The sequence below is a fragment of the Oryctolagus cuniculus genome, chromosome 2, assembly GCF_051225735.1.
Source record: "Oryctolagus cuniculus isolate XC-2025 breed Fujian yellow rabbit chromosome 2, ASM5122573v1, whole genome shotgun sequence".
In the NCBI taxonomy this organism is placed as follows: domain Eukaryota; kingdom Metazoa; phylum Chordata; class Mammalia; order Lagomorpha; family Leporidae; genus Oryctolagus; species Oryctolagus cuniculus.
This window is the reverse complement of record NC_142868.1, coordinates 103,872,981-103,898,034: the sequence shown is the minus strand read 5'-3', so window position 1 is coordinate 103,898,034 and position 25,054 is coordinate 103,872,981. Positions and strand designations below refer to the sequence as shown.

Genomic DNA, 25,054 nt, shown 5'->3' with positions numbered 1-25,054 from the left:
AAGACACAATTTAAGCAGAACTGAATGATCCCCAAAAGATACTGTCTATCCTCATCCCTGACGTCCAATGGAACTTTCTAGACTGCTCAGTTAAGGAGATGGGAGGAAAGATCTGTTCACAGAGGTTTTGCTCTTCCTATAAACAGGACCTCAAGGACATTGCGCCAAGGCAGGGGCGCAGGCTGCAAACTCTACAGCTGAAAAAACAGTTCCCCTTTACTGATCTGCATTTAGAGAAACCCAAAGGACATTACAGCAATTTACACAATGCCACAGCTGCGAGGTCACTATTTTAAGATGATTTTGGGGCCAGCATTGTGGAACAGTGGGTTAGGCCACAACCTGTGATGCAGGCATCCCATATGCGTTGGTTAGAGTCCTTGCTGCTCCACTTCAGATCCAGCTCCCTACTAATGAACCTGGAAAGCAGCAGAAGATACCCAAGTGCTTGGGTTCCTGTACCTGAGTGGGAGGCTTGGATGTGGTTCCAGGCTCCTGGCTTCTGCTTGGCACCCTAGGAAGTAAACCAGTTGTTGGAAGATGTCTGTCCTTGTCTCTCTCCCCCTACCCACCCCTTTAAAATAAATAAATCTTAGAGAGAGAAAGGGAGGGGCCAGCATTGTGGCGCAGGTTAATCCACCTGTGGTGCCGGCATCCCATATGGGCACCAGTTCTAGTCCCAGCTGCTCCTCTTCCAATCCAGCTCTCTGCTGTGGCCTGGGAAAGCAGAAGATGGCCCAAGTGCTTGGCCCCCTGCACCCACATGGGAGTCCCGGAGGAAGCACCTGGCTCCTGGCTTCAGATCAGCGCAGCACCAGCCATTGCAGCCATTTGGGGAGTGAACCAACGGAAGGAAGACCTTTCTCTCTCTCTCTCCCTCTGTCTGTAACTCTACCTCTCAAATAAATAAATAAAATCTTAAAAGAGAGACAGAGAGACAGGGAGAGAGATGCTGTTCTCATAAAAATTTACAACTTTGACCCAAAAAGATAGCTTATTCTGTGTGAATACACTCTCAGGTGAGGAAATGGAGGCCCAGAAAGTTTAAAAGACTTGCCAAGTTACTCAAATCTGAACCTAACATCAACTGGTATTTCTTGTTCCCCTGTGCAACTGAAATGCACCAACTGACAGATAAAGAACTTCATTCGGGGATCCAACCACTCACAACCGAGTTTTACAGAGAGTTTCATTTATCTTAACCTACTCGGCATTCTCCTCCTTCCCCATCAGAAGAGCCACCAACGTCTTTGCCCCAAATCACCGCTTCAAGATCTCGGTCCCACCTAACAGAAGCACTGACAGCAGCTTAAATTCCTTAAGCCCTCTTTTCAGACGAGGCTGAAGAAAGTCAAGTCAGCGAATGAAACTCACGAGAAGGAAGCAGCACAGCAAGAGGACCCCTGCCTGGCTGCGTGCCTTCTGCTGCAGGAATTCCTGGCCTGAAGACACAGGATAAACAAAGGCCATCCAGAAGGAAACAAGTGATAAGATAAGTGAAACCAAGAACTCCCTCCATCATACCCCCACTCACCTCCCTTGTGCCATCAGGAAAACAACCTATACCTGGGAAAATGAGAATGTAAGCCACCCTCGTCTGTTTGGTGCCTCTAGCTCCTGTTCTACCTTAGAGGGTGAAGCGCTAATATGTGCTTCTTCCTAAGGTCTGCGATGGTGGCTACCCTGGCAGGGAACCTGGCAGGGGCGGGAGTTGGGGGACAGCTGCCCATGCAGAGACTGTGAGAACAGAACAGGCAAATTGGCCAGCGCCGCGGCTCGATAGGCTAATCATCCTCCTGCGGCACCGGCACACCGGGTTCTAGTCCTGGTCAGGGCGCCGGATTCTGTCCCGGTTGCCCCTCTTCCAGGCCAGCTCTCTGCTGTGGCCCGGGAGTACAGTGGAGGATGGCCCAAGTGCTTGGGCCCTGCACCCGCATGGGAGACCAGGAGAGGCACCTGGCTCCTGGCTTCAGATTAGCGTGATGCGCCGGCCTCAGCGCACCGGCCGCGGCGGCCATTGGAGGGCGAACCAACGGCAAAGGAAGACCTTTCTCTCTGTCTCCCTCTCTCTCACTGTCCACTCTGTCAAAAAAAAAAAAAAAAAAAGAACTGGCAAATTAGAACCCAGGGCGTGCAGTAAGGAAAGGTAGGAAAGGTGAGGCAAGGAAAATTCAACATTAGTCACACCCTGAAGAGAAACTGGATCAAATTTTACATCAAAATGATAATTCAAAGTTCACATAAAATTTGAATTAAAAGATGTTTAAAGAGATTCCAAGATGGCAGAATAGGGAGGGCTTTTATTGCTCTAGCCTAGGGGAAGATAGTTAAAAAAAAAAAAATAGTGGAGAGAGTGCAATCTCAGGGAAGAGTCAGGGAGAAAAGTGCAGTGGGAACTCCACGGAGTTTAGAGGGATGCCACAGATCAACATGGAAAGTGTGGACACACAGCACGATCACGGACACAACACAGGACCCCCCAGCAGCTGAGAGCATCAGCACGAGCTTTGGAGAGGCGAGACCAGACTGCAGCAGCACAAACCACTGGCAACAAAGCCATTGGGACGCCTGGAGCCCTACAGGGGACAGTGCACCTACCAACCTGGAGGGGAAAAGGGGACACATTTCTCTCTCCAACGCCCTGACAATGGCGCCCTAAGGCAGGGCACATGTGACAGCTGAGCCAGCTCGTGTCTGCATGCCAGCACCCAGCCGGGAGGAGACGCTTCAGTCTGGCTGGGAGGACTCACTGGGGCTGTGCACCCATGTAGGGCTGTGAGGTGCCCCCAGCCTCCCGGCAGGTCACAGGCTCTGGGGCTTAGGCTGCCCGGGCGGAGTATCCTCAGGCCACTGGCTTTGGAGCCTCTCTACCTCTCAGTGAACGGGGCCAACTGGCAGGGCAGAGTGGATCCTCAGTGCACTGTGACTATGGGAGCCTTATGTGCTGGAACTGTGGAAACATTTTGGCTGTGTGGGAAAGCACAGAGTGTGGCTGGGTCTCTGGGCAGTCACTGCGGGCAGCTCCACACACTCAGGGCTCCCTAATTGCCTGGGTCCTTGCTGCAGGATTAGCACTCATGTTGAAGACTACGTGGATCCTTTGGGTGGTCCTTGTGGCAGTGCAGATGAATATTGCACCCACTGGGGCTAGTGCCTGGGCATTGGTTGCCTTGAAGGAGAAGGGGTACCTGGGATACTCCCTGCACCCTGAAGCACAGAACAGAGCTGCCTGGCCATATGCAGCACACGCCTCTGGGTATTCACTAAAAGAGCAGACACTCCACTAACCCACAGAGGTATGGTCCAAAGATAAAAGCTGTCACGGGGAGGGGGGGTGGATATCTCCACAAATGCCTGAAAAGAAACACAGATTCAAGAAACATGATGCCCCCAAAGGAACACAACAGCACTTCAATACTGTAATGGCAAAATGAAGATGTTACATAGTATTACTCAGAAGCAATCAAAAGCAAATCCATGAATTAGAGAAATCCACAAGGACATGAATGAAAATTTTCCCCACGAAATTGAGATTTTAAAGAGAAATTAAAATAAAATAATAGAAATGAAGAATTCCATATATCAAATAAAAAAGGTAATGGAAAGCCCTAACAACAGACTCGGTGAGACAGAACAAAGAATATCTGAGTTAGCAGGGCTGGTGCTGTGGCATAGTGGGTAAAGACGCTGCCTACAGTGCCAGCATCCCATATGGGTGCCAATTTGAGTCCCAGCTGCTCCACTTCTGATCCAGCTCTCTGCTTATGGCCTGGGAAAACATTAGAAGATGACCCAAGAGCTTGGGTCCCTACACTTGTGGGGGAAACCTGGAAGAAGCTCCTGGCTTCAAATAGTCCTGTGTCCAGCTGTTGGGGCCATTTGGAGAATGAACAAGCAGATGGAAGATATCTCTCTCTCCTCTTTCTCTCTGCCTGAACCTTTTAAATAAATAATTAAAAAAAAAAAGAATATATGAGTTAGAAGACAAATCCCCGGAATTTTACAGTCAGACCAAAAAGAGAAGAAACTAGAAAAATTAAAAACTATGTTGGAAATTTATAGGATACTATCAGATGACCCAACATATAGGTCTTGGGAGTTCCTGAAGGTGTGGAAGACAGAATGGATTAGAAGTTCTGTTTAGTGAAATAATTACAGAAAACTTCTTCAATTTGGATGAAGAAAAGGATATCCAAGTACAGGAAGCATATAGAACTCTAGTAGACATGACCAGAAAAGATCTTTACCATGACACGCTGTAATCAAACTCTCCACAGTAAAACATAAAGAAAAGATTCTAAACTGTGCACAAGAGAAACGCCTGTAATTTCAGAGGATCTCCAATTAGACCCACAGCAGACTTCTCAACAGAAACCCTACAGGCTAGAAGAGAATAGAAAGATAGAATCCAAGTCTTAACAGGGAAAAAAAAAAAAAAAAAAAAAACCTGTCAATCCAGAATACTGTACCCTGCAAAATTTATGAATACAGCTGAAATAAAGACCTTCTATAACAAACAGAAAGAGAAAGAATTTGTCACCACTGGTCCAGCTTTACAAAAGATGCCTAAGGATGTGCTAAACACAGAAACATGGTCGTCACTATGAAAATGTGAAAGCAGAAAATCTCCCAGTACAAGTACAAAAGAAATCCAAATCAAACAATAGGAATGTTATTGGAAAATATGGCAGGGCCAAGCAGTACTTATCAATGGTCACCTTGAATGTAAATGGCCTCGACTCTCCAGTAAAAGGATGCAGACTGGCAAATGGTTTAAAAAACAAGACCCATCTATTTTCTGCCTACGAGAAACACATCTCACCAACAAAGATAAATGTAGCTTGAAAATGAAAGGATGGAAAAAGATATTCCATGCTACTGGAAAGCCAAAAAGAGCTAATGTAGCCATCCTAATATCAGACAAAATAAAAATAGACTTTAATACAAAAGCTGTTGAAAGAGACAAAGAAGGGCATTATGTAATGATTAAGGGAACAATTCAATAGGAATATGTGACTACCATAACCATATATGCACCCAATTACGGGCGACAGGCTATTTAAAGTAATGTTAATGCATCTAAAGGGAGACACAGACTCCATTCAATACCAAAGAGGGACTTCAATACCCCACTTTCAGCAATGGACAGAACAACCAGACAGAAAATCCGCAAGGACACAGCAGAGTTAATTGACACTATAGACAAAATGGACCTAACTGGTATCTACAGAACTTCTCATCCTACAGCTGCAGAATACACATCCTTCTCATCAGTGCATGGAACTTTTTCTAGGATTGACCACATGCTAGGCCATAAAGCAAGTCTCAGCAAATTCAAACAAATCAAAATCATGCCATGCATCTTCTCTGACCACAAAGGAATGAAACTGGAAATCAACAACTCAAGAATCTCTAGATCATATGCAAACACACGGAGACTGAACAACATACTCCTGAATAAACAGTTTGTCATAGAATACATCAAAAGAAAAATAAAAAAATTTCTGGAAATGAACGAAGATGACAACACCAACATATCAAAACTTATGGGCTAGAACAAAAGCAGTATTAAGACGGAGGTTTATAGCAATTGGTACCTACATCAAGAAATTAGAAAGGTACCAAATAAATGAGTTATCAATACATCTCAAGGATCTGGAAAACAACAGCAAACCAAACCAAAAACTAGTAGAAGAAAAAAAATAATTAAAATTAGAGAAGAAACAAAATTAAAGCAAAAAAAGAAATAAAAGATCAGTGAAATGAAGACCTGATTTTTTGAAAAAATTAACAAAATTAAGAAATAACAAAAAATAAAACACTGGCCCGACTAACCAAAAAAACAGAAGACCCAAATCAATAAAGTTAGAGATGAATAAAGAAATATAACAGACACCACAAAAATAAAAAGGATCACCAGAAGTTAGTACAAAGAGCTGTGTGCCAAGAAATTGAGAAAACTAGAAGAAATGGTTAGATTCCTTGTCACACACAATCCACCAAAACTGTGCAATGAAGACATAGAAAACCTAAACAGACTAATAACATGATGGACAACAAATCAGTAGTAAAGATTATCCCAACAAAGAAAAGACTAGGACCAGGTGGTTTCACTGCTGAATTTTACCAGAATTTAAAGAACAGCTAACTCCAATTCTCCTCAAGCTATTCAAAACAACCTGAGGGGCTGATGCTGTGGCATGGAGGTGAAGCTGCCACCTGCAGTGCAGGCATCCCATGTGGGTGCTGGTTCAAGTCCCAGCTGCTCCACTTCTGATCCAGCTCTCTGCTGTGGCCTGGGAGAACAGTAGAAGAAGGCCCAAGTGCTTGGGCTTCTGCACCTATGCTGGAGACCTGGAAAAGATCCCTGACTCCTGGCTTTGGGTCAGCATAGCTCAGGCCATTGTGGCCATTTTGGGGGTGAGCCAGTGGATAGATGACCCTTCTTTCTCTCTCTCTCTCTCTCTCTCTCTCTCTCTCTCTCTGCTTCTGCCTCTCTGTAACTCTGCCTTTCAAATAAATCTTTAAAAAAAAAAATTGAAATGGAGGGAACCCTCATAATCTCCTTGTATTAAGCCTGCATCGCCTTAATACCTAAACCTGAAAAAGTAAAACAGAGAAAGAGAACTACAGATGAAATTTCCCTGATGAACAGAGGCAAAAATCCTCAACAAAATACTAGCCAACCAAATCCCACAACACATCAGAAAGATCATTCAACCAGACCAAATGGGATTTATCCCTGATAGGTGGGGATGGTTCAATATCACAAAATCAATTGATGTGACACATTACATTAACAAATTGGAAAACACAAACCACAATTATCTCTATAGGTGTAGAGGAAGCATTTGATATAACATAACAACCTTTCATGATTAAAACCTTAAACAAATTGGGTATGGAAGGAACATCCCTCAACACAATAAAGACAATTTAAAACAAACCCATGGTCAGCATCATATTGAATGAGGAAAAGTGGGAAGCATTCCCACTAAGATCCAGAACCAGACAAGGACCTCCACTCTCACTATCACTATTCAATATAGTTCTGGAAGTTTTAGCCAGAGCCATTAGGCAAGACAAAGAAATCAAAGGGATACAAATTTGGAAGAATGAAGTCAAATTATACCTATTTGCAGATGACATGATACTATATATAGGGAAACCAGACATCCCACTAAGAGTCTATCGGAACTCATAAAAGTGTTTGGTAAAGTGGCAGGATATAAAATCAACACACAAAAATCAATAGCCTTTGTGTACACAGTGCTATGGCTGAGAAAGGACTTCAAAGATCCATCACATTCACAATAGCTGACAAAAAAATTAAATACCTTGGAATAAATTTAACCAAGGACATCAAAGATCTCTATGATGTTAATTAAAAACATTTTAAAAAGAAATAGAAGACATAAAAAAGTAGAAAAATCTTCCATGTTCATAGATTGGAAGAATAAATACCATCAAAATGTCCATACACTGAAAGCAATTAACAGATTCAATGTGATCATATCAGAATCCAAGGTCATTCTTCTCAGATCTAGAAAAAATGATGCTGGGGGCTGGTGCAGTGGCGTAGCAGGTAGAGCCACCACCTGCAGTGCCAGCATCCCATATTGGCTCCTGGCTCCGGATTGGCACAGCTCTGGCCGTTGCAGCCATTTGGAGATTCAACCAGAAGATGGAAGATTCCCCCCGCCCTCTATTCCTCCCTCCCCACCTCCCTCCCTCTCTGGCTCTCTGCCTCTCTCTCTGGCTCTCTGCCTCTGCTTCTCTGAAAGTTTGCCTTTGAAATAAATGAATCTTAAAAAAAAAATAAATAAATAGGGCCAGCACTGCGGCTCAACAGGCTAATCCTCCACCTAGCGGCGCCGGCACACCAGGTTCTAGTCCCGGTCGGGGCGCCGGATCCTGTCCCGGTTGCCCCTCTTCCAGGCCAGCTCTCTGCTATGGCCCAGGAGTGCAGTGGAGGATGGCCCAAGTGCTTGGGCCCTGCACCCCATGGGAGACCAGGAGAAGCACCTGGTTCCTGCCTTCAAATCAGCGCGGTGCGCTGGCCACGGCAGCCATTGGAGGGTGAACCAACGGCAAAAAGGAAGACCTTTCTCTCTGTCTCCCTCTCTCTCACTGTCCACTCTGTCAAAAAAAAAAAAAAAATAAGATGCCGAAATTCATATGGAAACACAGGAGACCCTGAATAGCTAAAGCAATCTTATACAATAAAAATAAAGTCAGAGGCATCACAATACCAGATTTCAAGACATACTACAGGGCAGTTATAATCAATACAGCCTGGTACTGGCCAAAAAAAAAAAAAAAAAAAAAAAAAAAAAAAGGCACACCAATGGAACAGAACAGAAACACCAGAAATCAATACACACATCTACAACCAACTTCTCTTTGACAAAGGGGCTAAAATCAATCCCTGGAACAAGGAGAGTCTCTTCAACAAATGATGCTGGAAAAACTGGATCTCTGCATGCAGAAGAATAAAGCAAGATCCCTACTTACACCTTACACAAAAACTCATTTAAAATGGATCAAAGATCTAAATCCATGACCCAATACCATCAAATTATTACAGAATATTGGAGAAACCCCGCAAGACATTGGCATAGGCAGACTTCTTGGAAAAGACCCAGAAGCACATGAAATCAAAGCCAAAATTGACAAATGGGATTACATCAAATTGAGAAGCTTATGCCCTGCAAAATAAGCACTCAGCAAAGTGAAGAGGCAAATGACAGAATGAGAGAAAATATCTGCAAACTATTCAACTAACAGAGAATTATTATCCAGAATCTATAAAGAGCTCACGAAACAACAAAAAATAATCCAGTTAACAAATGGGCAAAGGACTTGAATATATATTTTTCTTTTTTCTTTTGTAATTTCTAAATAGATATTTTTCAAAAGTGGAAATCCAAATAGCCAACAGAAACATGAAAAAATGCTCAGGATCACTAGCCATCAGAGAAATGCAAATCAAAACCAGAATGATGTCTCACTTCACCCCAGTTAAAATGGCTCTCATACAGAAATCAACAACAATTGTTGGTGAGGATGAGAGAAAAAAGATTCACTAATCTACTCTTGGTGGGAAAGTAAACTGGTGCAGCCACTGAGGAAGACAGTATGGAGAAATCTCAGAAATTTGAATACAGACCTACAATATGACCCAGCCATCCCACTCCTGGGAATTTACCGAAAGGAAATGAAATCATCATATGAAAGAGTTATCTGTACCTCCATGTTTACTGCAGTTCATTTCACAATACCTAACATATGGAAATCAACCCTGACATCTGTCAACTGAAGACTGGATAAAAAAATTATGGGATATGTACACCATGGAATACTACACAGCAGTAAAAAATAAATGAAATCCTGTTGTTTACAATAAAATGGATGCAACTAGGAACCATTATACTTAGTGCAATAAGCCAGCCCTCAAAAGACAAATACCATGTGTTCTCCCTGATCTGTGGTAACTAATAGAGTACCTAAAAGGTAATATATAGAAGTGAAATTGACACTTTGTGTGAAATTGACACTTTGAGATGTGCAACTTTGAACAGCTCTGTCTCAACTGTTGAGAAACAGGTTTTTTGTTTGTTTCATACTGTTTATTGAACTCTTCACTTAGTGTAGAGTTAATCTTATTGTATAAAGTTAATTGAAAATAGATCTTGGGGCCAGCACTATGGCGTAGTGGGTAAAGTCGTTGCCTGCAGTGCTGGCATCCCATATGGGCACCGATTCACGTCTAGGCTCCTCCACTTCTCATCCAGCTCTCTGCTACAGCCTGGGAAAGCAGTGGAAGATGGCCCAAGTCCTGGCTCCTGGTTTTGGATCAGCACAGCCCATCTGCTGCAGACAACTGGGTAGTGAACCAGCAGATGGAAGACTTTCTCTCTCTCTCTCTCTCTCTCAGCCTTGGCCCCTCTGTGACTCAGCCTTTCAAATAAAATAAATAACAACAAAAAAGAAAATGGATCTTAGTAAAAATATGAATGGAAATATGAGAGGGAGGAAGAAGGCAGGTAGGGGTGCGGGTGGGAGGTAGGACAAGATGGAAAAAATCACTAAGTTCCCAAATTCGTATATGTGAAATGCATAAAGTTTGTATACCTTACACAAAAGATTTCTAGATTAAAAAAAAGATATTTACTGTGTTGCAAAACATTTCAAAATCTATGCATAATTTGTATCTTATATACCTTATATATATCTGATATATATCTTATATATCAATATATATCTTCTTATGAATTTGGAAGATCCCTCATATGGCGGGATTTCAAAATATTTTTTGTACTAAGACTTACCTGCTAATTGTATTTTCTACAAGACTTCCTCTGTGTGTGTGTTTAAATTTTTAATAAATCCCTTAGCAGACAATGCCATAGGCAAGGCAATTGCTTATTACAATTCTAGGAACTTCCATAGTTAAAAGTAGCACCTAAATGGGTCAGAGTTTTTCTGCTCCAACCTAATATCAATTCTTGATTTTTAAAGCACAAAAAATAGCCAGCCTGTTCATTTAACCTTCTGGGAACATGCTGCAGTCAGTGTCAGCCACTGGTTGCAATATCTAGGATTTATTCTATACCCTATCAGACTTGTATCTCCAACTACTACTGAGGGCTGAGCAATGCAGGGGGGAGAATGTCTCATGCAAATATGATTGCCATACAAACAGGACAAAGAAAAAAACCACAGGACTTATTGTGGTTTTTTTTCCCCCACCATTATCCTAAATCAAATAATAGCCATTAACATTTGGTTAACTGAAGCTGCATTTAAAAAACAAATTCTGGGGTGGCAGGTTAAGTTGCCTCTTGGGACACCCTGCATCCCACAGTGTAGTTCCTGAAATGCAGTCCCACCCCCACCTTCAAGGTCAGCTTCCTCTAAAGCTCCTGCAAAGCAGCAGATGATGGCCCGAGTACTTGGGTCCCTGCCACTCATGTGGGAGACCAGATGGAGTTAATGTCTCCTGGTCTCAGCCTGGCCCACCCTAGGCTGGTACAAGCAACTGGCGAATGAACCAGAGAATGGAAGATCTCCTTCTCCCCCTTTCCTCCTCCTCCCTTTTTGTCAACTCTGTGTTTCAAATAAATACTTTTAAAAATTCCAAATGGCTGCCCTATACTCACAATTTAAAAAATAAAAAAAAGATTTGCTCAATTGAAAGAGTTACAGAGAGAAATGGGGACACAGAGACCTTCCATCCCCAAATGGCCTCAAAGGCCAGGGCTGAGCCAGACCAAATCCAGGAGCTTTATCCTGGTCTTCCACATGGATGCAGGCACCCAATCACTTGAGTCGTCTTCCACTGCTTTCCCATGCCACTAGCATGGAGCTGGATTGGAAGTGGAGCAGCTGGGACATGAACTGGAGCCCAAATCAGATGCTGGCATGCAAGCACCAGCCTGACCTGCTACCCCACAATGCTGACCCCCAATTTCACCAACTTTCAGTAGAATGCAGTAAGATCCTTCAAATGGCTTAAGTTGTCCATTTCATCTCCTTGAATTTCTTACAAGAAATTCTGGCATCTTCTTATTACGGCTCCTGGTTCTAACAACCTGTGCTTAGATGCTTCACCGCTTGGCTGTATGAGATTTGAGATTAGGCACTTCTCACCTGATGAGTAACACCGACCATCATCCTACTCTCTTCTTAGGGACAGATCTGCAGACGCTTTAAGGAAGAGGAAAGCCCAGATGCAGCATCAACACAGACTGGTAACATCAGTCATCATCCAAGAAAATAGGAAAAAATAAAATAAAAAAGAACTGGACAAGGCTATAGGCCAACTGGACAAGGCTGTAGGCCAACTGGACAAGGCTGTAGGCCTTGGCAAGCTGTTAAGAAGCCTTAGTCCTGACCCAATCTGCACAGCAGAACACATATCAGAAGCACATTGTTCCTTGGCAAACTGCTGGCAAAGCCTTGTCTCTAGCTACAGGGTCAAAAACTAAGACTCCTACCAGTTTATTTTATAATGTGGCACCCTCTCTGGCACCTCACAGAGCACTGATTTATCTACCATGTATACAATGTATTGTTCAATCTTCTCTGTGGTCAAGAGCTGGAGAAGGGAGGAAAGAAAGAAAGGAAAAACAAAGAAATCAATTTCTGCTGCATGTATTATGGAATAGCCTATAACTAACAAGTCTTTTGTTTTCTTTTTCTCTTCCTGGCAATACAGTGTCAGGGCATAGCTTACCCATTATTTCCCTAAATGGCATATTTTGTATTTCAGTCAATTGTCTTTATCAAATACTATCAAAGTGGCACAATATCCAGTCTTAGGCAAAAGGAAAAGATGTATTGTACATCAGGAAATCACACCAGCTACACTGGAAATTGAACTGGCTTCCCTAGTTTTCCACATTTAATTCACAATGATGGCTATGGTTTAAAAGAATCACAATTGTTTGTTTGGTACCAAATTTTCTCTACTGTAAAAGTAAGTAACAATATCTCTTGGGGAAAGGAAGGAGGGCTTATTTCAATACCTAAGGATAGCCAATATTAGGTTACAAGTTTGAACACTACTCAAGTTTTCATTATTTTCTCTTCTAAAGAGTTTTTTCAATTTATGCTTAAGACAACAGGGAGGAGAGAAGCCGAGATATTACAGGCCCTCTTAACTCTCAATGCAGGTGGCTGTGGTCCTTTTCTGGGTTAGTGGGTCTTTCATCAAATGAGGGATTTTATTAGTGAAAAGTTATTTAACTGGGACCAGTGTTGTAGTGCAATGGGTTAAGCTGTCACCCACAACGCTGGCATCCCAAATAGATGCCAGTTTGAGTCACAGCTGCTCTACTTCCAATCCAGCTCCCTGCTAATGCACCTGGGAAAGCAGAGGAAGATGGCCTAAGTCCTTGGGCCCCTGCACCTTGGGAGACATGAATGAAGCTCCTAGCTCCTGGCTTCAGCCTGGCCCAGCCCCAGCCATTGGGACCATTTGGGGAATGAACCAGCCTATGGAAGATCTCTCTTTTTATTCCTTTCTCTGTAACTCAGCCTTTCAACAAAATAAATCTTAAAAAAAAAAAGTTTCCTAACAAATAAGGTCTAATGCTGGACAGATTCTAGATATTTGGTGATGAACTATAACACTTCCTTTTAAAATCATTTTTCCCTTTTTTACATAGGGCAAAAGAAAGGTTTTTTTTTTTATCAAATACTCAAATGCACCCTGTTTATCCTCATGTAACACTTGTGGACCAGAAAAATCACACTACAAGAGTCCATCAAGAAGCATTCTCTTCTCCATCAATCCGGTACCCACTGACCCAGTACTGTCTCAGAACGAAGAGATGCACAGGAAGCTGTGATTCTCTCACTCCAAGTTGCAGGAACAATAACATGAAGGAAAATCAGAGGCCCAGCAAGAGTGTAGTGTGTAAACTACTAGACTGCCCAAGTCCTTCACCTGGTCTGCCCGTTACAGGCTGTGTGACCTAGGCAAACTCCTTCACTTCCCCATGCCTTTCTCATCTGTAAAGTGGTGACCATGATGCCTGCCTTGTCAGAGGTTTAGTGGAGTCAATGGCGTAGCCCATGTATAGTGTTAGGGATTGACAGGGGTAGGTGTTTGGCTCAGCAGTTAAGACACTATTTGGGATGTCCACATCCTATATGGAAGTGCCTAGGATGGAGTCCTGCCTCTACCTCCGGTTTAGATCCAGCTTCCTGCTAATGAGCACCCTGTGAGGCAACAGATGCTAGTTCAAGTATGGTATTCCCGTCATCCACAGGGGAGACCCACATGAAGTTCCTCACTCCTAGCTTCAGCCTAACCCAACTCTGGCTGTGTAGGCATTTGAGGAGTGAACCAGAGAATGGAAGAAATCTCTCTGTCCCTCTCTTTCTTTCTCTCTCTCTGACTCTGTCTTCGCCTCTCCCTGTCACTCTGCCTTTCAAATAAATAAAAACAAGCTTTTGGGAAAAAAAAGTGGGGGTGGGGCTTAACCTGAGGTCCCCACCTCATATGCACTGAAGGCTGCACCACATCATCTCTAGGGCTTTTTGCCAAGGGCTCTGAGAGAGGAGGAGGACAGAGAGGTGGGAGGAACCGAGGGACAATTAGGGAAGGTTTCCTGGAAGCTATGGCACCTGTGCTGGATCTGAAAGCAGGGAGGATTCAGACATCCCCTGAGGGCTATTCATTCCAAATGAGGGGAATCATTGCCGCTGAAAGTCACAGGGGTAAAAACTAGGAGCCCTTAAACATCAACTAAGAAAACAGGCTCACGAAAGGCAAGGGCATATTTGGTACCCCCAGATTAACTGCAGGGAAGGGTGGAGTCTCTCTGTACACATGCCGCTACGCTCCTAAGACTCATTTTCAGACCATGTGCTATGAAAGCAAACTCTTGACATGTTGTTCTCTGCTCCTCAACAATCGGACAGGATACCAGAATATTAAAAAAAAAAAAAAAAAAAAAAAGGCCCTTTTTCCTCTGTAAAGAGAGTCTGCCTGTGTGGAATATAGGTCACAAAAAACCAACCTGCATCTCATTTCATCTGTCACTCTTTCAGTCTGGGTATAACTGGAGTACCAACGAGGCACTCGCTTGGAGCAAGGGAGGTAGATATTTCAGATCCATGCTTCAAATCTGGCCTCTACCAGCAGCCTCAGCCACTCTGAATAACACAATGTCCATGAGCCACAGTGCACTCCCTAAGCAAATCTAACTTCAAGAGATGTATCCTCCACCCCAGCCTGCTCTGCCACAGTTGCCCTGGGGACCACGCCTTCCACAGCACCTTTGCTATCAGCTGTCTCCCCACTTTGATCTCTCAAGGAAACACCGAAATTAGATTCTGAGTGTATAAGAAAGATACTGAAGTTTCCTCCATTACCAGCTTAGGAGTTCTCATAGCAAAATAAGGTGACAGTGATACACATTCCTCATACAAGAGGGAAAAAAGCACAATACAGAACTTTTTGACTGATGCCCCCTCTAGACAGAAAACAAATTTGCTAATCCAAGTTGGCCAAAAAGAAAATCACGTTGCTTCCTGCAATATAAGGGATGACTGGCACCTGGAAACACCAGCGCATGGCTCCAAGCCAGGAGGTCCCACAGCAGTCACAAGCTCCGCAGATGGTTTCCGGAACCAAACACCTACGGTTCTCAGTGGTGCCACGTCTTGTTGAAATATCTTGTTTCCTCTGACCCAACAGCTGCGACTTTCACAGTGTTTTCACACAAGACCTCAAGATTCTCAAGCCAAAGCCATCCTTTATATCAGCCCCCAAATATTTACAAAATGAAACACTTTCCATCTTAACTGTTTTATTTGTAAACACCTTACTTGTTTTGAGGACCACAGCATCAACACCAGAAGCAGTATTTTATACAAAGTAGCTCAAATAAAACCACAACACATTCTAACCACCCAGACCTTGTCCACGAAGCAAGAAAAGCCAGGATCCAAATTCCTTCGCACCTATTCACTGAGCTCCTGGAAGCACCACCCAAGGGTGAGACACCGCCCTCCCCACCCTCTTCACTATCAGACCGCCTCCCTAATTCATACTTGTGAAAACCCACAGAGCTGTCTGGATAACAGAATGCTACAAATATTGGCCAAATGTTCTTCTCTCACATTGGCCAGCCCAGGAAACAACTGGTCCTGTTTATACAACAACGATGTTGTATAAACTCCAGATGAGAGGACTATTGTCTCCCTGCTCTTCCAGGAGCCACTGGTTCCCTGGCAGAAGCCTTTAGGTATCATATACACCTCCTGGGAAAGTTACCTGGGCCACGGAGAATGCAACAGAGAAATCTAGAAATGCCAAGTTCAGGGTAATCAGGAACTATAACTAGAAAATACATATATATATATATATATACACACACACACAGAGGCAACTGTTTGGCATGGTGGTTAAGATGCCACTCGGGATGCCTGCATCTATATCAGAGTTCTGGTTTTTGAGTCCTAGCTCCACTCCCGATTCCAGTTTCCTGCTAATGCACATCTTGGCAGGCAGTAAATGATGGGCCAGGTACTTGAGTCTCTACCACCCATGCAGGAGACTGGGATTGGGTTTTGGGCTTCTGGCTTTGGCCTGGCCAAGCCCAACTGTTGTTGCTATTTGGAGAGCCAACAAGAGGATGTTAGATCTTTCTTTTTCCCCATCTCTCTGCCTTTCAAGTAAAGAGAAAATAAATTTTTTAAAAAGAAAAAAAAAAAAGCTCTTTGAGTGAATGTATTCCAAAAGCACATAATTATGAAATACATTCCTATTTCAAGTGCATGAAAGGCCTTTTATGCCACACAGGAGTTTGGGTTTGTGTGGAAATGAAACTGCTTGAGAGAAAGCTAAGAGGATTCTTACAGTGGAAATCAGGTCAATGGGAAGAATACAGACCTCTGTTCTCCAGTCACTGGAATGACAGTTGTAGTAGTACAAGCAGTACTGTAAATGGCAGTGCAGCTGCCTCATCGTTTTAAGGGGTGGCTGGGAAGAACCAGGCTATTTTGCCAGGCAAGTAAGGTTCAGAGATCTTAACTGAAGTCCATGCTGTCAGAAACTGGTTTCAAACCCTCATCCTCAGATAACTTTAGAGAAAAACACCAGATCTTTCTTTAGGGAACCCATCCCTGTCTCCACTTTACTAATGAAGCGACTAAGGCGCCCAAAGGCAAAGAGTTAAGCCCAGGATGGGGAGGCCAGAGCAGGACCTGGGGCTCCTAGTCCCAGTCCCAATGCTTCACCACCAAGGTCCTGCAACATCTAGGCTGGTGTTCAGATTTCACGATAAACACAGGGAATGGCACCGACTTCCAAAATTCAACTACAGTCACCTCCAGTAGATTCGAACGAGGATAAACCCAGGAATCTTTACCAGTGATCGGGGGACAAGCACCCTTCTTGAGAAAGCTCCTTGCAGCTCTTATAATAACACACACACACACACACACACAACTATATATATGCAACTCTTATAATAACATGTTATATATATACAACTCTCTATATATGCAACTCTTATAACAAGCTACCTTATTGGGGAAATGATACCACTGGCACGGGAAAGAAAAGGGGGTCTTTCAAACTTAAATTTCAGAGTTTGCCTGGGGTAGTCAGGGCTAGGCAGGGAGGTGGACAGAAGAGGTACCAGAAGTGCCCGCAGGCAGGCAAACGGGAAAAGAATGTAAGAGATGTGGCAAGCTGCTTTCAAGAGACAGGGAAGAGTCCTAGGCCAGTGCAGGGGCTGGGGGGAACCCAGCAGCTAGGCCCAGGGCAAGCATCTGGCCACACCCACCGGCCACGCCCTCCCAGCTGCCCGCAGAGCCGCAGCGAATCCCAGCAGCAGTTAAGATTCCAAAGGCAGGAGTCGCCACGGCAACGGGATTCCTCGTGTAGGCAAACTCTGCCTCCATTCCCTGGGTCCTGCTCCAGTGTCAGGAAACCAGCGGCTCAAAGGGAATTTTCAAAAACGGTCACGAGTGGCACGCCCTCCTGATGCCCGAGGGCGGGGAGGAGATGGAGTGTTGGGAGTCTGTTCCCGAGCCCACCGGTGTGTGCAGAGACCTCGGCTGGGAGTGATGAATGTGAATCAAGGAACGAATGGAGGCATTAGGGATCGGGCAAGGAAACCCACTAGACATCAGAACTCCAGGGCTCCCGCACGTCTGCGGTCAGAGGGCACCTGCTGGCTCAGCCCTCCTGCCCCACAGTGAACCTTATCGTTGGATCACCGACAGAAGCACCCCAGCCGGGGCGTCCACGCCGGAGGAGCCCCGCGGCGCCTCCAGCCGTCCGCAGGCGGCGCCGCTCCCCTCGACGCGGTCCCCAACACCCCTCGCTCGCTCCGCAGCGCCCCATTTCCCTGTTCCATCCGTGGAGACACCGAGCTCCGAGTCTGCAAAAATTGCAGTCACCGGGTACCCCGCGAATAAGGTGCCAGCGGTAGAGACGGCTCTGCTTGGACGCGGTGGGGTCCGCCAGCCCCTCCACCGAGCCTGCCTCTCTCTCTCTCTCTCTCTCTCTCTCTCTCGGCCGCCGGGCCAGCAGCTCCCGACCTCTGCTGCAGGGCCCCCGCCCGCAGCCCCGGGGGGCCCGCAGCAGAGCGGAGAGGGGTTCGCGGCCAGCTCCCCCTCCGAGAGGGAGGCACCCCAGTCCCCCGGAGCACCTTCCCCCAGCTCGCCGCGCTGCAGCCATTTTCTCACCCCCCACCTGGCAGCCGGGAGCTGTCTCGGTCCCGCTCCCACCCAGCCCCAACCTGAAGGACGGGTTTAATATTTACCTCCCGGCCGGGGAGCTCCCCGGAGGCAGCTGGCGGGCGCGCCGCGAACCCGGCGATCGACCCGAGGAAGCACGCCCACCCCCGCACCCCCGCGCCGCGTCCCTTAATGAATGAGCGCGGCCCGTGAGCCGGCGCGGCCCCCCTACCTGAGCAGCCCCTGCATGCCGGAAAGGCGACTCCTCGCGCTGGATACGCTGGGATCGGGTTCAATAGTTTCCTTCACAGCTGCCCTAGGTTACCGACCCGCAGGTGACATCACTCCTCGTACGATAGGGTACAATGTCGCGCCCAGCGCGCATGCGTCACCTGCAGGACATAGGCGGCCTCATGGGATATGTAGTCCTCACCCGACCAGCGAAGCCGTTACAGCCTTGTAGCCGGGACTCTTAGAACTACACTTCCCGCCGCACCCCTGGGCCCCACCCCCTGAGCCCGCACCCCGCCTGGGCCCGCCCCTCCGGGACCCGCCCCCTCCCCGCCCTCCCGCTTTGCAGCGCCAGCTGGGGTCGTTCTGGAGCTGAGCTGCGGACCCGCGCGAGAGAGGGGCGTGCCCTTTGACTTGACCTCTACCCTGCCCAGCGCTGGCTCCCAGGGCCCGGACAGTGCGGGGGTCCGGCGCAAGGGCCCGGCAGCCCTGACCCACCGGGCTCTCTTGGCCGCACCTGGAAAGGGACCGTTAAGACTATGCCGTCCCGTGCCTGCTCCCTGCACAGCAGCCAATTCACCGGACTCACTGGTTTCCAGGCTAAAAACGGCCCTGGAATTACCCCCCACGTCCCCAAGGATGGGCCCACGCCGCGCTGACATGGTACATGACCCCCATGTACCCAACTTGCACACTTCGCCTTTTCTCTCTTCCCATTTAACGGAAACCGGGTGACCAAGCAGAAGGCGGGGAGCAGCTTCGTGGGCTGGTCTGACAGAATAACGGAGGCTGTCACTAATAAAATAGACTAGATAGCCGCCGCCACCTTTCACCGGGGAGCTTGCGGCTGCTGCAGAGATAAGACTATCGCGCGGCCATGCTTTTGTTCATTCCTGCAGCCTTGAGGCTCCCAACTCCCAGGAAGATAACATCCATCCGCGTCTAAAGATTCCGTAAATTATGTATAAATGTGCACATACAGTTTTCAACCTACAACACTCCCCCTTCATTTCAAATGCCTTTCCTTTCAAATATTTTTAAAAGACCAGACACCAAACAATATTCAAGGATTGTGCTTGATTGCTCCGGTCTTCATGTTTATTTAAAGCTAAGTGTAGCAGAATTCTGGCCCTTTAGGAAGATTTTAGTGTGAATACATAAAATTTTTCCGTGGCATTTTTCCATTATCCAATGAATACCAAATATTGGGAGGAAAATTGACAACACAGAACAACTCTGCAGGTATCTTTTTAGATGAAAAAAAGATCAATGCATTCAGTTGTTTGAGTTGTAAACGCAGAGTAAATTACAAAGGCAGGCGTTAAATGTGTCTCAGTCCCATAAGAGGAGCCACTGCTGTCCGGTTCCCCTGGTAAGATGTCTGGGAGATTGTGCATCTGTGGAAAGAAGGCTCACAATCAAGGTTGCACACAAGTCTCCACCTAATTGTTGGTGAAATCGTATTGCTCTGCTCACTTCATTCCACAACACCAAGGTAGGTTCAGTGAAAAATATTCATGGGATTAGCTGTGGATCCTGGAGCAGGGGTGGGGGAATGCTTTGTTTCACGTGTTTTTGTGCTGAATTTTGGTTTGATTCTAACAAGCCTATAGGCCAGATTCATTTTTTTTCCAGGGAAGGAAGATAACTTTGAGTGTTGCTCTTCTCCTCTGAGCTATTCTGTTCGTTTCAAATACTATCTTAAATGGAACCCAGACAATATAAGAATGCTCCCTTGGCCAGCAAAGACACAATCAGTGATACTTGCTAACGGGTAGGCTTAATGTAGTGCGTTCACTGTTTTAAAATCTATGTAGGAAGCAACTTGAACCATGATGATTCCAGCCGCTCCCAATTTTTTAAACTGTGTGTAAAAGCATTCAGATGGAAACCTGAGCAGTGAGCCTGAAATATATTGAGTCAATAAATTGAATGTGGAGTCTTTCTATAAGGCAGGGCTTATCTCTGCAAATAAAAATGCTGTTGACGCACCCTCAGTGAACTAGTTTTGTAGGAGAAACCACCTCACGCCCGCTCTCTTGGGTCTTCAGCTTGGACTCTACCTGGAGGGAAAAGCTCCTTTCTCTGCAACAGCATCACAGGGAGGCAGCAGGTGACAGAGCTCTTCTCCACCGCACACAACAGACTATCAACTCAGAAACGTGTGTGTGCTCACTGAGCTGCTCTCCATATCAGACAAACAAAAACATGGAGAATAGATATAGAAAGAAGGCACGTGCATGAAAATATCTTTCTTTCAGTGGGGAAGGATCTGAACCAATCGCTGCACGCTATTTCATTGGTAACCAAGGGAAACAAAGATGGTTCTTTAGCACCAGAAATGCAGTCTGTAGAAGTGGGACTAGAGGAAGCGTAACCACTTCTGTGTGGACAGCAGGCCTCACACACACACACACACACACACACACACGTGCACACATGGACACACACACACATTACTTTCCCATACACTCATTATCAATGTTTGTACTCCCTTCTTTCTAGGTGACAGTGTAGTCTCATTAACCATCAAAACACCCACTCGGTCTAGCCTAGTTTACATTCTCAGTGAAAGGGATTGCTTTACTTTTTTTTTTTCTTTTAAAATAACGTCTGCTACTCCAGAATGTCCTTATGAAAAGCTCTGCTGTCCAATAATCATGGTCCATTAATTGGGAAGCTGTGTGACCACTGGAAATAGATTTAATCCAGGTAGAGGGAGGGGTAAGGGTGCCCTGGGAGCATTTTGCTGATCTTTCAGAATAACCTCTCTCAGTCTTGGCTACAAGGTTTTACTCTAGATACTGGGTTTTAGATAAAGGAGGAAATGAGATATCAACAGGGAGAAAGAATTTAAAGTTTGTAGCTTTGCATGTGTTTTCACACAATAGCTTGGTGTCTTGCGACAATTAAGGTTGTCAAGCCCAGGTTTGGGCTTGAGCCACTTTATCATTTTGAGTCACGTTGCTCCACTTATCTGCCTTGCTTGTTTTCTCTGGGCCTCCGTTTTGTTGTTTATAAAATGGGGATCAAATAAGATGAGTCATGTAAAAAGATTTGCAAACTGAAAAGAAAAACTTTACAAATACTAGTTCTTGTTATCATTTGCTATTTTTCACAGAATATTCCAGGAATTTCAGGTTTAGTTATGGGATGAGTTAATAAGACTCATTTAAATTAATAAAACGTATTTAAATTATTTAAATAAAACTGATTTAAATAAAAATTCTTCTTAACAAGAGACTATCAGAAATTTTACAGCATGCACATACCATTCTCTGACTTTTAATAGGCAGAATCTACTTTAGCGAAAAAATGAGAAATCCAGAGTAGAACAGTGCCCCGTCCCTGGTTTGTTCTCCGTTCCAGACTTTGTCCTTGTGCAGGGCCCAGGTGCCGTCTGTGTCACCGGCAGCCTTGGCCAAGCTTGCCAGCGTGCAGAGACATTGCTGGGAAATGGGAGGCGGCGGCGGAGTTCCTCCCTCTCTGCAGAGCTGCACTGGCCAATGCTTCTGGCAGCGGCAGCAGCAGCATCTCCCCATCCCACTCATCTGTCAGTTCCAGCTTCTTCCAGGTCGCCCTGGCCCTGCTTAACACCACCTTCTCCCCTTATCCCTCCAGCCAGGAAGGGGAGTAGCTCCCTGCTGTTGCTAATCTCTGGGTGGCATGTTGGCTTCTCAAATTGTCTGTCGCCAGTATGATCAATCCCCTGTACTGTATTATCTCTGCTTTAAATACCTAGAATTTTTTTTGTTTTCTTGGTGAAACACTTGAACTGATATACTCATGTCTTCTTAAATTTCTTTTAGGGACAGACAACAGAAACTTTCTAGGACTGGTTTCTGCAAAACAAAGCCTGGAGTGGGATTTATTCAATGGATAACAACCAGGGCTCAGGAAGAACAGGGGACAGACCAGCTCTGGGAACCTAAGCAGCGATCATTCTCAGAACTTCTCTAATAGCCCTCAGTCTCTGGGCCTCTTTGTTCCAGATTTCACATTCCTGAGAGGAGCTGACTGCCCTATCTCATGGTGCCTTTCCCGGACTTAATTATCAACAGCTGTGGTTCTTAAAGGGCTTTCCCCAGATCCAGGGCTCCAGCAGCACCTGAGAACTCGTTAGAAGTGCAAATGTTGGGCCTCACCCGAGGAGCTACTGCAAAGGAAACTTTAGAGAGAGTCTCACAATCTGTCCTCCAGCCACTGCTGGCACACATGGAAGTCTGTCAAATCCTCGTCTGTAGGGAAGGCTAGGGCACCGTGTGGCTCAGATAGGATCAGTGAGGAGCCTTCCCAGGCAGGAGTTTTGAACCTGGCAGCCGACCCAAGTGGTGTTGGGTAGAGCTGGTAAACCCGTCAGGGCCGGGGGGGTGGGGTGGGGGGGTGGGGGGGGTGGATCGGTTCTTCCTGAGGGAAAGGACTTGCAGCATTCGGATCCAGCTATTCAATTGAGTCATTGCAAAGGCACTTGGAAGAGATTCATTTCCTTGGAATTCATAGAGTGCTCAGAAATGCTGGAAAGCCAGCAACATGACAGGATGGGGAGAGGAAATCTTATGGAAATGGAGGGGCAGTAACAAAAGCAAGGTCACACACAGCAAGCAGGGAGGTGAAAATAGCTCCAGCCACTCACAGGTCTCCCCATGCGCCTCATCGGAACAGTTCCTCAGAGTTCAAAAGGGAAACTCCTCTGACACAGCCAAGCTTCTCTCCCTTTACTGGTGTCTCCCTAACTGGCCGACTCTTAACTCATCTGTGAGACCTGCACTGTCCAATTCTGTAGCCACTGGCCCCATGTGGCCGTTTAAAGAAAATTAAATAACTATACAAACTCAGCTCCTCAATCAGTACCTGCAGGAGGCCAGTGGCTACCATAATGGACATCACAGTTGGACAGCATCCTGTCACTTCAGAAAGTTTCACTGGACAGCACTGCTCTATGTTCTTGTACTCATGAAGAAGCTTGGGGCTGGCATTGTGACACAGCTGGCTAAGCCACCATCTGCAGCACCAGCATCTCATAGGAGCACCAGTTCAAGTCTTGGCTGCTCCACTTCCCATTCAGCCACCTGCTAATGTGCCTGGGAAAGCCACAGAAGTTCAAGTGTTTAGGCCGCTGCACCCACGTGGGAGACCCAGATGAAGTTCATAGTTCTTGACTTTGACCTGGTCTAACCTAGGCTGTTGTGAGCATTTGGGGGGTGAACTAGCAGATGGATCTTTGTCTCTCTCTCTCTCTTTCTCTCTCTCTCCCATCTCTCTCTCAAAATCCAGAGAAAATGTGTGTGTATATATGAAGGAGGGGAGAAAGAGAAAAATTTTAAGACAGATAATTCCATAAATTACTGCCCACATGTTAAGGACTGACAAACAAGCCATTTCAATCCTACACTACACTACTGAGATTATCAATTGCTATAGCTTCTTTGGAAAAATCTTTCCTAAGAGTGAACACACACTTCCTTTCTGGCCCAGCATTTTGCTCCTGAGAAGGTACCCAATAGAATCGTGTATATATGTTCCTGCTATCCAGCATACTTAACCATACAATATTTGGGATATACTTATACTAAAATTAGTATTTGTCATTTCCCCAAAATTAAAAATTAACCACACACTCTGGGTTTTTGCTTGTTTTGTTTTATTTTTGCTAGATCTGGCAAAACCAACACAATTGGTCATCTCCAGTAGAGTGGATAAATATGATTGTGGCTGAGGCATATAATTAATACAATACAGCAGGGATTGGCAAACTTTTCTACAAAGGGACAGATGGTAAATGTGAGGAGTCTTTAAAAAGTGTACAGAAATGCCCATTTGGAAAAGGTTGTGCGTGGATTTCAAAATGGCTTTGTACTGAAATAAGCTAACCTTTTCTTTCATTTTCCACGAGCTTGTGGAAGGATCATGGTGTTTCAGGCTTTGTGCCCATCCAGTCTCTGCCGTTGCAGCAGAAGGAAAGGAATGAGCATGGCTGGATTCCAATAAAGCTTTATTTACAATAACACTGGTCTGGATTCAGGTCCACCGGGGTATCAGCAATGGGAATTAACAAGTCATGTCTACATGTCAGCACATGGGTGAACCTCATAAAAATAATGTTGAGTAAATACAGTGTAGATGGGATGATTGCATTCACATAAAAGTTCTAAAAGAGGAAAAGCCAATGGCGGTGTTAGAAGATGGAACAGTAGCTACTTTCAGGGGAGAATAACAGGAGAGAGGCTGCGGGAGATGTTGGGGTGCTGTTGTCAGATTACGCATCCGCCTGCTCTTTGCACACATACTTTGTGAAAATCTACCATGCAGTGCACTTAGGATTTGTGTGCATTTATAAGTGTACGTTTTATAAAAATGAACAGTCATGTAAATTAAAAACTAGGCAAACTTACCTCAAGGTTATTTGCATAAGAAATTCTTTAATGTATTCTGGAACGCAATGTTTTTCCCTTTTGTTGTTGTTTTTTTTTTTTTTTTTACACTAGTGGCTTGTTAATCTGCGCATAGTATTTTAATCAATTACTTCTTATAGAACACATCATTTCTAATTTGGGGGGTACTTTCAGTAACTCTGATGTACATATCCTAGTTCATTTTTGGTGCTCATCTGTGGTTATGC

The 25,054-nt window shown here is 45.2% G+C and overlaps 1 protein-coding gene across 6 annotated transcripts in view; it reads right to left on the bottom strand.

Annotated features, from left to right (window-relative positions):
* DAAM1 (dishevelled associated activator of morphogenesis 1) overlaps positions 1-18,657 on the bottom strand; it is a 191,031-nt gene extending 172,374 nt beyond the window's left edge. For 2 of the 6 annotated variants that reach the window (XM_051834423.2, XM_070068660.1), the window contains exons 1-2: positions 18,437-18,583; positions 463-514 (exon numbers count right to left, since the gene is read on the bottom strand). The gene's annotated coding sequence lies outside the window, so the exon portion shown is untranslated. Of the gene's footprint in view, positions 1-462; positions 515-18,290 lie in introns of all 6 variants that reach the window. The other 4 variants (XM_002709767.5, XM_008252840.4, XM_070068662.1 and 1 more) reach the window with 3 other exon arrangements.
* Between the last annotated feature and the right edge of the window lie 6,397 nt (positions 18,658-25,054).